This window comes from Sapajus apella, unplaced genomic scaffold (genome assembly GCF_009761245.1).
Source record: "Sapajus apella isolate SASKATOON/1434 unplaced genomic scaffold, GSC_monkey_1.0 scaffold112, whole genome shotgun sequence".
Lineage (NCBI taxonomy): Eukaryota > Metazoa > Chordata > Mammalia > Primates > Cebidae > Sapajus > Sapajus apella.
Window position 1 is genome coordinate 1,801,768 of NW_022437052.1, and position 13,742 is coordinate 1,815,509.

The 13,742-nt window shown below is 40.3% G+C and overlaps 1 long non-coding RNA gene across 1 annotated transcript; it reads right to left on the bottom strand.

The window, feature by feature from the left end:
* Positions 1-9,649: 9,649 nt before the first annotated feature.
* Positions 9,650-13,435, bottom strand: LOC116537584. The gene is made up of 2 exons (XR_004263207.1): positions 13,345-13,435; positions 9,650-10,508 (listed from the first exon to the last, which is right to left on the bottom strand). It is a non-coding gene; the product is annotated as an uncharacterized LOC116537584 (long non-coding RNA).
* Positions 13,436-13,742: the final 307 nt, after the last annotated feature.

Consider the following 13,742-nt stretch of genomic DNA (forward strand, 5'->3'; position numbering starts at 1 on the left):
CTAGGTGTGGCTTGCTCTTTCATAGTGCTTCAGGGTAACTAGAGTCTAGAGTAACATTGGTCATCTGTCATTTTCTACCATTAAAACCTCTAAAACTCCAATAAGCGATGTGGCTTGAACCATAATCATTAGAATTGTTTAGGGAAAGAAGACAAATAGGATTGAAATTGGCCAGTTCCAGAGAAGTTGAAAGGCTTGACCCGAGCTTTGGAGGACCCATGGATGCGAGTTGAATGAAGAAGGCATAAACAAAGGGGTGGGGATTCATTTTGACTAGAGCTGGGCTCAGGATGTGAAAAATGTAGGCTGATTTGCTGAGATATTTAGACTTTATTTTCTTGAAAATGGTAAGCTATTAAGGGATGCTCAGCAGGGGAGTAGCATGATACCATACTTTTTGGAAAGAATAATCTGACTGGTCTTCGTCATATCTTTTAAAGAGAGGAAATTCTTTCAGGGATTTGGGTCAGGAGCAAAATACTCTAACTTAAGGTCTGCCATTAATGTGCATGCTTATGTTGGATAAAGTACTTCTTTTTGATGAGTCTGACATTCCCTGCATGTAAAAAGAGAGACACTCAGAGTAGTTAGTGTGTTTCTCTACAAGTGCCAACTCCATATACTCAGCTGTGAAATTCTGCAGTACTATGTTTGGAAGAATTCTGAGACCCTGTCTAGGCTCAAAAGAATAGTGCTACCATCCGCTAGCAATGTCTGCTAGGGATGCATGAAGCTGGGGCAGAGGCAGACATATTGCCCATTGGCAGGTGATCAGAGAGGCTGATTTTAACAGCTTTGCAACCACTTTTTCTTTGTCAACATCATTTGCCATCATTCTCCTTTCACCAGCCTCAGTTTTTTCTATACTCTATCATTTCTGGGGTCTAGGATTGAAATTGTCATAGTTTTCCATGACATAATAGAGTAGAAGTGACCCATAAAGTGTCCCAGCCTGACATTCTGTGTTTCTACCAGGAGCCAATTAAAAGCATATCTCAGTGACCTCCTGCTCACTTTCCCAATTTGCCTGCTACTGGACAAATGGTCAGCCATGGAAAAACATGTCTCAGGAACAAGGGGAGGAAATCATTTAAGTCCATACAAATGTCCTCTTAATAGGTAATGAGGCAAATCATAGCAGCTGTATCTGCTGTGTAAGGCTAAAATGTCCCTAAATAGAATATGGCTCCAAGTTTTCCATGGGGCACCTGCATCAGCAATTATTTAAGTAAGTCATCAAGGGGAAGCAACTTGAACTCAGGCATCCTTTGCCCTTAGCAAGTCTCAGCTGTGCAAAGAGGAAAAGTAGGGTAATGAGATAGGGGTCACCGCCTGGGAAACACAAGAGGCAGAATAAAAATAAGTAAGCAGGACACTGGCCTTGTCCCTCACCACTTACTCTCAAATATTTCTCTAGCCTTACTGAACTACATGTGTGTTGCCATGATGTTTCTTTTGTCCAGGCCTTTGCAAATGCTGTTCCCTTTCCCGGAAATGTTGTTTCTTTAACATGGCTAACTCATGATCACCGTTAAGGTGTTAGCTATGTATCACTTTCTCCAAGAAGCTTTCTGAAACCTGCATAAGGACCTCCCATATGTTCCCTATTATATCACTGATAACATTACATTCTAATTATCTTCTTATTTATCTGTCCCTCACTAATAAAACAATAGTCAATGTCTACAGAGTGTGTAGTGTGGGTCAGGCACTGTACTAAACATCAAACACAGATAATTTTACTTAATAGTACAATGATTCCACAAGATAATAGTCTCATTTTACATATGGAGAAATAAGCTCTGAGAGATTAAGTATCTTGACCAAAGGTGCACAGGTAATGCTTCTAGTGAGCAACAGAGTCATATTTAGAACCCATATCCATTCACATGCTCCTAACTACCGTGGTACACTACAGCCCCTTGTGTGTACCAGGCTCCATGAAGCAAGGACTGTAACCTAGTAATATGGTACACCAGCACTGGTGTGCACAGCAAGTAAGTGATAATCAACATGTATTAGTTGATTGAATGAAGGTATGAATAAATAGAGGCAGGAATGAATTGAGTTACTACACATTAGAAACAAAGTCTGTATAAGGTCAATTCCGTTTTGAAGAAACAGGGCTAACTGGAGGAAATTACACTCACCAAGGTGTGTGTTTCAAAAAAAAAAAAAAGATTCACCCTAATATGCAATGGAAGGCAGAAGTCAGAACCAGAGAAGTAATGCCTAGAGTCAGGCCCAAGGAAGAGGCCATGAATGGAATTCCTAGGAGGCAAGAGGTTAGGAGCTGGAGAGGCTAGGAATAGGTAAGGTGCCAGGTGCTAGAAAGGTCAAAAAGAGATGGGTCAAGAGAGAAAAGAGACTAAAGGTTTGACTGGAAGTCTGTTGTCACTGGTACTGGCCACACCACATATGGAATGGGTTGATTGCCTTAGAGTCAGGAATGGTTACATAAAGATCTATGTTTATCAAGATCTGTACGGCTTGGATCAGAAACTGATCTCCAAACCTACGCCCTCCTGACTACCAAATACTACCCTTCTAAACAATGTCTGATGCTCACATTTCTCTTCCATTATTTACAAAAACAGATTCTGCAGCCTAGCCATTTTTTTTCCACAGTTGTTCTCATGGTAGGGGTTTCAAATGTTTCAGTCCAAGACAGAAATAAGCTAAGAGTAGAGGCAGGAATAACCTTTTGCAAGATCTGGGATGGCTGTGGGGGAACTTATTTATAAGTTGTCATATATAGTACACTGGAACTATTAATCTCCTTACTGCAAAATTCATGTATTACCCATAGCTGCTAAAGCTTGTTTCAGTTCTGCAAATGCCTATTTGGTGCCTTTTGTGTACTCGGCACTAAACTGGAAAGTACAGAGATAAGTAACAGAAGGCTAAGGTCTACAAGCCCAGCAAAAGATTCAAAGGAAAGCCAGAATGGAGTTTAAAATCAGATGACCTGAGTTCAAGGGAAGGTCCTGATCCAGGTCTTCTGGGCTACAATAGTGACCAAATACTCGCTAACCCTGTGATATTGGGCAAGTTAAATAATCTTACGGTGTGCTAGATTTCTCATGGGCAAAATGTAAAATAATTACCCTTACCTAATAGGATTATTACAGGGATGAAATGAAATCACTCACAAGAAAGCAATTCCCCAAAACTAAGCACCAGGCATATTTAACTGTCATTACTAGAAATTCCTCTGCGTCTCTATAGTACCACCTCACTTAATAAGCAAGTTTAAGCAGATGCCTGGGATAGAGATTTAAATCCCAATTAAAAGAAACCTCAGAAAAGTCCAACGAATCTAAACTAATGCATACTGAGGACTTAGGGCACACATAACAGTCATTTCAGATGGGTACAGCTCCTCATTTTAAAGATCAGAGAGTGAAAGTAACTGAAATAAATAGAGCCGGTATTTATGCACAGGTCAGTCTCCCCTGTACCAAGTTGCCTTTTTTTTGGGGGGGGGGGAGGAGGTGCAAATATTTTATTTTGTCTGTAAATGTAGCCTGCCTCACACCCTGAATCAGCAGCCCCCAGACAGCTCTTCACAATGGAACTCTATATTCCCTAATCCAATGATGTAACTTTTCTCTTCACTTTACAATTCTGTTATTCTGCAAGAAACCCACGAGGGACAAGCATATCAGCAATGAAAGGAAAAGCATATATAAGCCAGTTTCTTTATCAGCCTCTCCCATGCTCACGGTTTCAGGCTGCGAAGGCAGAATGGGAGCTGTAAGTAATGCTAATAGCATCATCCAAGGAGCACCAAATAACAGCCCCCACAGTCCCAAGAAGGAACTGCTTTTGTGCCATATGAGTTTTTGTTACCACCCTGTCTGGGAGATGAGATTCAGGGAAATCAAATGAGATGGGCTTAGAAACTCCACCAACTCATGTCTGGCCCACAGCTCCCAAATGGGGGGTCCAGGAGCAAAGAAATGAATTCACCTGTATATTTCTTGAGCAGAGGCTTTGAATATCCTTGCCGCAAAAGAAAAATAAACCATGCCCTGGAAGAATCTGGCATTATTCAGGTGGTAAGAGAGAAAGGACAGGAGAATGACCATGTCACTGCTGATGGGCTTCCTTGGGATACAGGGGGATGGCTCCTTTTGAGGGCTGAACAGGTGCAATAGAACCTTAGGGGATAAGCTGTGAGGAGATAGAGTATAACCCAATGTGAGGGGAAAACTAGCATGTCATAATGGATTGGGCCCACCCAGAAGAAAGGGAGTATTCTGCCACAAGAGCATTCAAGAAGTTAGAAAACCTCCAAAGAAATGTCACAGAGCATATCTATACATCTGGTAGTGGTAAGATGATCAGATGATATTAAATTCTTTTCAAAAACTGAGATTCTGACCAGAAGTAGTATAGTATAGTGGTCAAGGTCACAGACCCTGGAATTAGAATCTCAGCTTCTCAACTTTTCTATATAACCCTACACAAGTTACCTCACTTCTCTGGGCCTCAGTTTCTTCTATAAAACAGGGATCATAACAGTAGTACCTTACAGAGTTGTGAGGATCAGATGAGTTAGTGACTGTGCTGTATTTAGAGGAATATTTGCCATACAGTAAGTACTCAGTAGATATGTACTGCACCTACCAGGTGCCATACCCACTTCTGGTCAACAAAGACAAACGATCATATACAATAAAAATAGGTCCCTACTCTCATGAATAAATAAATACCTATAATTTCAGATGTCATTACAGCTGTGAAGAAAATAATGAAATAGATTATAACAGAGTGTCTTTGAGGAAGCGGTAATGAACTATTAAATAGAGAAGGCAAGAAGAGTTTCTCTGGGCTGAATTAGCCAAATCAAGAGAAGCAGCCAGCCTTGCTGAGTTGGGGGTATCCAGGCAGAGGAGATAACAAACACAGAGGTTCCCAGGCAGATAAAAGCTTAGGATGTTAAGAACAGGAAAAAAAAAGTCCTGCCTGTGTGGCTTGGAGCTGAATAAAGGAGGATGGAAAAATTGATGGGAAATGATATCAAAGAGTTAGGCAAGTCCCTTATCCCATGTATGATTTACAAACATTTTCTCCCAGTCTGTGGGCTGTCTCTTCACACTGTTGATTGTTTCTTTTGCTGTGCAGAAGCTTTTTAGTTTGATGCAATCCCATTTGTCTATTTTTGCTCTCATTGCCTGTGCTTTTGGGGTCATATATAAGAAATGTCTGCTCAAACCAATGTCATAGAGCTTTTCCCTTATGTTTTATTTCAGTAGTTTTATAGTTTCAGATCTTAAGTTTAAGTCTTTCACCCATTTTGAGCTGATTTTTATATATGTGGTGAGATAAGAATCAATTTTCATTCTACATGTGGATATTTAGTTTTACCAACTAAAGGGAATGAAGAGAATGTTCTTTCCCTGTTATGTGTTCTTGGCACCTTTGTTAAAAATTAATTGGCCACAGTTGTATAGGTTTATTCTGGATAAGGAGTTAATATCCAAAATATACAATTAACTTAAACTACTCGATAACATGGAAACAAATAACTCTATTTTAAGGGCAAAGGAGCTGAAAAAATGTTTCTCAAAAGGAGACACAGAATTGCCAATAGATATATTAAAAAATGTTTGACATCTCTAATCATCAGAGAAATGCACCTTAAAACAATGAGATATTAACTCATGCCTGTTAAATTACCCATGATCAAAAAGATGAAAGATAAGTGTTGGTGAGAATGTGGATAAAAGGGAAACTTTCCCACTGTTGGTGGTATTGTAAATTAGTACAGCCATTTGGAAAACAGTATGGAGGTTCCTCGAAAATTTAAAAATAGAATTACCATATGATCCAGCAATCCCACTTTTGGGTCTACACCCGAATAAAATGCCATGAGTATGCTGAAGAGTTACCTGCACTCCTGTGTTCACTGCAGCATTATTCACAATAGCCAAGATATGGAATCAACCTAAGTGCCTATCAATGGATGAATGGATTTTTTAAATGCAGTATATGCACACAATGCCATACTATTACTCCTTAAAAAGCAGGAAATTCTTTCATTTGAGATAATATGAATGAATCTAGGGGATATCATGCTAAGTGAAATGAGCTAGGCACAGAGAGGCAAATACCACATGATCTGATCTCATGTGTATGTGGGATCTAAAAAACAGTTGAACTCAGAAGTAGAGAGTAGACAGCAAACTAACACAGGAACAGAAAACCAAATACCACCCACGTGTTCTCACTCATAAGTGGGAGTTGAACAATGAGAACACACGGACAATGGGAGGACACACTCCCACACACACCAGGGCCTGTCAGGAGGTAGGGAGCAAGGCGAGGGAGAACATTAGGTCAAATACTTAATGCACAAGGGGCATAAAATCTAGATGATGGGTTGATAGGTGCATCAAACCACCATGGCACATGTATACCCATACAACAAACCCATTCCTGATATGTATCCCAGAACTTAAAGTAAAAAAAAAAAAAGAGTAGACAGTAGAATGGTGGTTACCAGAGGCTGGATGTGGGGCAGACGGGTGTGGACAGGGAAAGTAAAGATGCTGGTCAAGGTTTCAATTAGGAGGAATAGGTACTGGTGGTCTATTACACAGCATGGTAATTACAGTTAATAATTCAAAAGAATAGATTTTAAATGTTCTCACTGCAAAGAAACTGTAAGTATGTGAGATGGTGGATATGTTAATCAACCTAATTTGATCATTTCACAATGTATTCATGTATTGAAAATCACCTCACATTGCATTCCATAAATATGTACAATTAACATTTGTCAGAGTTTGAGTTTTATTCTAAGGTGGCTGGAAGTCACTGAAACTTTTAGGCAGGGTAGGGCACTACACAACTTACATTTTACAGAGATCAGGCACTTGACTTACAAAATCTCTCCATGCAGGATCCTTCCTGTTCTTTCCTGATTTGTAGAAATCTCTGATGCCCTAAAAGAGCTCAGAGTATCAAGATAAGAGGAGCCATGTTGAGGCTCCTAGATAATCACATGAACGGCCTTCTTCTAACCAGCAACACTAATGTTGAGTTGTTATGGAGTAAAAGTACACTTTATTTTATTAAATCAATGAGAGAAGAAAAGAGGAAAAGAGAGAGAAGGAATAACAGAAGGAGAGGAGAGGGAAAGATTATTCTGGCTGTTACATAAACAATTCAAATGTGGGGTCAGGAAATGAACAAAAGAGAAGGTAGAAAGACCTTCTATTTCCCTTGTAACACTTTAAATAGAACAGGTTTCTCTCTCTCTCTGCCCCCCTTTCTTTCCTTTTTTTCTTCCTTTTCCATCTCTTTCCTTCTCTTCCTCCTTCCTTTCTTTCTTTCATGGATTCAATCAAAAACCAGATAAACTGTGGCATGAACAAATAGTCAACCATCTTCTTTATAGATGCTGGCTATTAAGGAAAGCAATATAAAATAAAAGTGGCAGCCCAAGTTGACCTAAGGCAACATTTCTCAGGTACCCTACTTCTCCTTTCAAAAGCTAGGTTTTATATTTTTTTTCATCATTAGATGACGATATTAAACCTCAGACGTCTTTTTGTGTCCTTGTCAGATATGTAACATTGGCTTTCACAGCCATTGGCTACAAAAATAAAGTAAGTTGTAGTCTATAACCAAATAATTGCTAACCCAGCATCTCCTTCCCCAGATACTCCTACTGTCCAAGCACTATATGTACATTATGTGTATACCTATATTCATATTTACTCACCAACAAGCATTCATTGAGCACTTACTTTGTACTAGGCACAGTTCTGACTGCTAGTGATACAACAGTGAGGTCAATGGACAAAATCTCTGCTCATTTCTCTTTACATTAGTCAACAACCATGGACAAGACAGGTGAGACCCCTAGTCTCATAGACAAACACACATCAGCTCAGATGCTGATAAGAGCTATGAAGAAAATAATAGAGTGTAATAAATAGAGTGTCTGAAGAAAGAGAAGGGGAATGCAAACTAGGGCAGCCATGGAAGCTGGCATTCTTGTGCAGAGGAAAGAGACGATAAACAAACAAACAAAATGTGTCCAATGGATAAAGCAGTAAGGATTGCACAATGGTGAGGAGAATGTTAAGAAGTGGGTTAATATACAGGATAAAGTCATGTATTCAAGCCTTGTGATTTTTTCAGTTATGGGGTTCAGAGAAAAGGAATGAGTCAAGGAAAACTCCTCTACTTCTGGATTGTGCAATGGATGGTGGTGTCATTTAGGGACACCAAAGGAAAACAGAATTTGTGGGGAGAAGATCCTGAGTTTTGTTCTGACATTCCTCTGTGATGTTCAAATGGTGACATTAGGTAGATAGATGATCAGCATCAATGACACAGATGATAAGTGGCATTTGGAGCATGCATGAGAGTTCATAAAAATCTGGTCTACACTCCAGGTTGGTATGACAGCCCCATGAATTTGTTCATGACTGGACTCTTCTACTTTCCCCCTCTATCATCCTGCAATTGTAGCCCTTGCCACATGGTCCAAGATGGCTGCTGGAGCTCCAGCTGTTAAGTCTGGTCAGACAGGGAGCACACTAGTGTTCCTCCTCTGCCATTAGTTTGCTTTTAGACCTTAGCAAACTCATTTCACTCTTTGGACCTGTTTGTCCATTTGATTTGTCAAGCTCCTTGCTGTTTTATCACATCCTGACTCCAGGTCAGAATGGGAGTTGAGTGGCTTCCATCCAAAGCAGAAAGTCTGCCGTCTTATGACAAAACAGAATACTGATATGACTGAGAAACTGACCTTTAACTGTTTCATTTCTTGTTGGTACTTTGAATAGGAGTTCTCCAGGGAACTCAGGGTAATTGCCTTTGTCTCTGCTTTGCAAGGGGCTGACTTTGATTCAATACTGTTTTCATCTGCAGGTTTAATTTGGCTCTTTTATCTGCATTAAACTTACTGGGAGCTATCCTTTATGTGGTGCCAAACACATCACATGACTGGGTATTACTGGTTGAATTTAGACTTGCCCTTCAGCTAAAGATCCTGGGTTGCTCTGACAGTTAGCATTGGGCAAGTTGACTTTCATCTCCCTCGGGATCCTGTCTCTGGGAGCTGTGGGAAATCTGAACCAGCCACTGGGTGTCAGCATTGCTTTGTCCATTTAAAGGAAAAATAAATATTTGTTTGGTTTGGGAGTTGTTTATGCAGTAAGTTTAGGCTCTAAAGTGAGCACAGCCACTTTACAATTTACATTTTATATAATTCACATTTTTATGGCACTTAGCATCAACCAAAGGAGTTCGCTTCTCTATCATTACGTCCGGACTCTCCCTGCTCGCTTCGGCTCTTCTATGTCCCTCGCCTGGATTACTGCAACAATCCCCATTTCCAGTTTTGTGTGCCTCAAGTCTATCTTTTTCATCCAGTTACAATCAGGACTGTAACAGGCTCATCTGCAGAATAATAAGCCACCTGTCACTGGAGGTTTGCAAACAGAAGCCAGAAAACTTCCTGGCAGGAATTTTTGTAGAGAAAAATATGTGTAAATAAATGTATTATAAACATAAACACTCATATATGTTGTATATACATATATAGTCACGGGTTATAAATATTTTGGTCCACAATGGCCCACATATGTAACAGTGGTCCCATAAGATTATAATACCATATTGTTACTGTATCTTTTCTATTTTTAGGTATGTTTAGATACACAAATACCATTGTGTTACAATTGTCCACAGCATTCAATATAGTAACAAGCCGTACAGGATTGTAGCTTAGGAGCTATAGGCTATACCATGTAGCCTAGGTGTGTAACAGGCTATACCATCTAGATTTGTGTAAGTAAACTCTATGACAGCAGTCCCCAACCTTTTTGGCACCAGGGACCAGTTTCGTGGAAGACAATTTTTTCCCAGGCTGAGTAGGGGGATGGTTTCTAGATGAAACTGTTCCGCCTGGGGATCATCAAAATTAGATTCTGACAAAAAGCACACAACCTAGATTCTTTGCATATGCAGCTCACAACAGGGTTTGTGTGCCTATGAGACTCTAATGCCGCTGCTGACCTGACAGGAAGCAGAACTCAGGTGGTAATGCCAGCTTGCCCAGTTCCTAATAGGCCACAGACCTGTACCAGACTGTGGCCTGGGGGTTGGAGACCCTTGTTCTAATCTATCTTTTTAGCAAAGAGAAAAACACGTCTCAGGCTCAGAACCTTGGCAGGTATATTAGTTATCTGTTGCCACATTAATATCTGTAGGACACAAAAACAACTCAGTGACCTTCAACAATAAACTTTTATTTAGCTTAGTAACCTGCAGGTCAGTCTTTAAGGCCAGTGGTTCCTTGGCCTTGGTCTGGACTTGCCTCAAAGTCTAGTGGTTAGATTCGCAGCTGGTTCTTGACTAAGATGACTGGACTCTGCTTCACGCATTTCTCACATCTTTTCAGTACACTATCCCAGGTGTGTTCTTACTGCAGAGGAGCAATCCCAGTTGCACAGGAGCTTTTCACGCTTCTGTGTGTGTCCGATCTACTAAAACAACATTGGACAGAGCAAGTGCTATGGCTAAATTCAGAATCAAGCAATGGAGACAGAAACTTTGCCCAGTTAGTGAGGGAAACCCAAAGTCATGTGGCAAAGAGGATGATACAAGATGGGATGAAAGATTAATTAATGGTCTCAGTGTATCTACTAGAGCAGGCGAGATTGTCTAGCCAGAATTTAGTAGAATTTCTTTTGTTATATTTTTTTTAAACTTTCTTTTGTGCCAAGTGATGAACGTTTTCAATGATGATAGTGACACAAAGCTTCTTTTAAAAACAAATTTGAGACAAATGTAGGTGAATGTAAAAAATCTTTTTCAAAAAGTAGGCCATGTGATACAGAGATATGACAAAAGTTATCAGAGGAAGGGAGTGACAAGTTAAGAAAACAGAAGCAGGATGACTATAATTGGATGCAAGCAGGGAATGCATGCAGGAAATGTTGCAGACTCAGCAAAATCAGCTTAATAAAGCCATGTATTGAGCTGAGTTAGGCTAAACAAACATTTGTTGAGTGTCAATTACCTGCCTGACCCAGTAGCAGAAGCCCAAGTGATAAAGAAGAAAAGCTCAAAGTCCCTCATAAAGCAGTATATATAACTTTGACACCCTAGGGTAAACTGTACATATAGTTGATGTGTTTCTGGGTATCTATAGAAATAGCACTAAGCTTGGGCTGGGAAGTGGGCATTGGGAAAGGACGCCCTGGAGGAGGCTCTGAAAGGATGAATAGAGAGTGCCCTGGTGAAAGGGTGAGGAGGGTGGGGAAGGGGTCTCCAGGGTTGAGCCTTTAAAGGCATGCAGAATATAAAATTATCCTTGGGAAAGTTTATTCTTATTGAAGCCCCATGTTTGAGACAGGAAATGAGACTGACTGTTGGGAGCAGCCAGGTGTAGACATCTTTAAGCTAGAATTCTGAAAAAGGCAGTTTAGAATCTATCTGGTTCCAAACAACGGTGAGCTACTGAAGGTTCTTAAGCAGGGAAAAGACATTGTTAGTTTTGTGTTTTAGAAATTTGCCCATCTATCCCTGCATTCAAAGAGATATCACATCTAATCTAGTCATATTTAGCTATATATATAAATACACAAGCAGCCATGTGTCACTTAATGATGGGCATACATTCTGAGAAATGTATCATTAGGCAATTTTATTGTTATATAGACAACATAGAACAGGGGTCCCCAAGCCCCAGGCTGTGGACTGGTACCAGTCTATGTCCTGTTAGGAACCGGGCCACACAGCAGGAGGTGAGTAGCAGATGAGCGAGCATTACCAGCTGAACTCCGCCTCCTGTCAGATCATTGGCAGCATTAGATTGCCATAGGACTATGAACCCTATTGTGAACTGTGCATGCAAGGGATCTAGGTTGTGCATTCCTTATGAGAATCTAATGCCTGACGATCTGAGGTGGAATAGTTCCATCCCGAAATCATACCCCCTCCATCTGTGGAAAAATTGTCTTCCATGAAACCAGTTCCTGGTGCCAGAAAGATTGGGGATGCCTGGATTAGAAAGTACTAGAGAAGTATTACAATGTATACACAGGTCAAGACATTACAGAATACCCCGCCCTCCATACCCAATATACCCCATAAATATACACGATCACTATTTGTCGATTTAAAAAGAGAAAGTGTTAGAGAAGTGTTAAAGCACTAGCACTCAATTCAGAATGTCTCCCTGAAATAGACAGAATGAAATGAAACTGCAAAGGGAATAATTGTCTCACTTCATAACTCACATGTGATTTATAATAGTTTACATATAAAATTACCTTTCCCACACTTTGTGATAGACTGCCCTAGATCTTGCCCTTTCTGACTTTTTTTGTGAACAAAGGATATAACTTCCAAAATAGTCTTATGCTCATTGCCTATAAGCTAAAGCCCAAAACTTGATCCACATTCCATGATTGGTCCTAGCCCTGCTCCACACCCCAGGCTTACATACTGTCCCCCTTCTTTACATAATCAATGCAACAACCCAACTTCTTCAATGTTTTTTGAGCACCAACTGCAGCTGCTTAGACAGAGTCCTAAGAAACTTGTTCAGAGTCACGTAGCTAGCAAGTAGAGAACTAGCTACGAGGTGGGGGACAAGGTGACGATTAAGATGCAGTCTTCACTTTTATCAAGCTCTCAGCTTCTAAGTGAAACACGGAAGCAGCCACATAACTACTGTAGTACATAAAAAATAATTGCAGAAAACTGTAGAAATCCATAGGACTGGTTTCTAACACAAACAGTTGGAAGTAGGAGAAACTTGAATTAGAGATGGATCTGAAGGGGAAGTCATGGTATTATATAAAATGAAACCTCTCCGGAGACTTCCACTACAGCCTGGAATAAGTATATACTTTTCTGGACCCCCATCGTACTTCACAGTACATCTTTTGTTATTTATACTTCATTCATCCATTTTCTTAGACTACTGACTCTTTGAGAATATTGATCATTCATCTTTGCACCCACCACAGCAGTAGCAGGTCACAAAGCAAATACCAGATACTGGCACATGTTTGGCTCATGGATGGGTGAACAGATGGATAAGTGGATGAGTGAAAGAGAAGCTTGTGGCACTCTTTAAGGGTCTTCATTTAGGTAGCTACCTAATCCTGTGATTCGTAAATCTGGCAGCCATAAAGTCTGTTTAGGTAGCTGTAAAATACATATTCACTGAGACCTGCTTCCTTAGAATATCCTGATTTGACAGATATAGGGTGGGTCTCAGTAATCCATATTTTAGTACACTTACCAGAAGATTCTGATGCATCTGGTCCAAGGACTTCAGGCTTGGGAATCATATGGCTAACTCACCTGAGTGTCACGTTGGCTCCATACTCTCAGGTGTCCTATTTTTGAGATGTTTGGCCTCTTTTTCACTGATGGTTCAGCCTACTCAGGTAATCTGCAAGAGAAAAGTACACTTATGACTTGGAAAATTCCATAAGGAGTTGTAATAGTAGTACTAACACTAATATACTGCCACGTATTACATATCTAGCAAGCGTCTGGCATTCTTCTGAGTGCTTTTATAAATAGCTCCTTATTTAATACTATCAGCAACCTCACTAAGGTAGGTGCTCCTTGTTAACCCCAGCGTATTAATGAAGAAACAGAGGCACAAGGAAGCTTAGTGGCCTCTACGTGGTAACGTTGGAACTCAAATCCAAGCCTATCTGACCTCAGAGTCCCATGACCATAGTGTGTGAAGC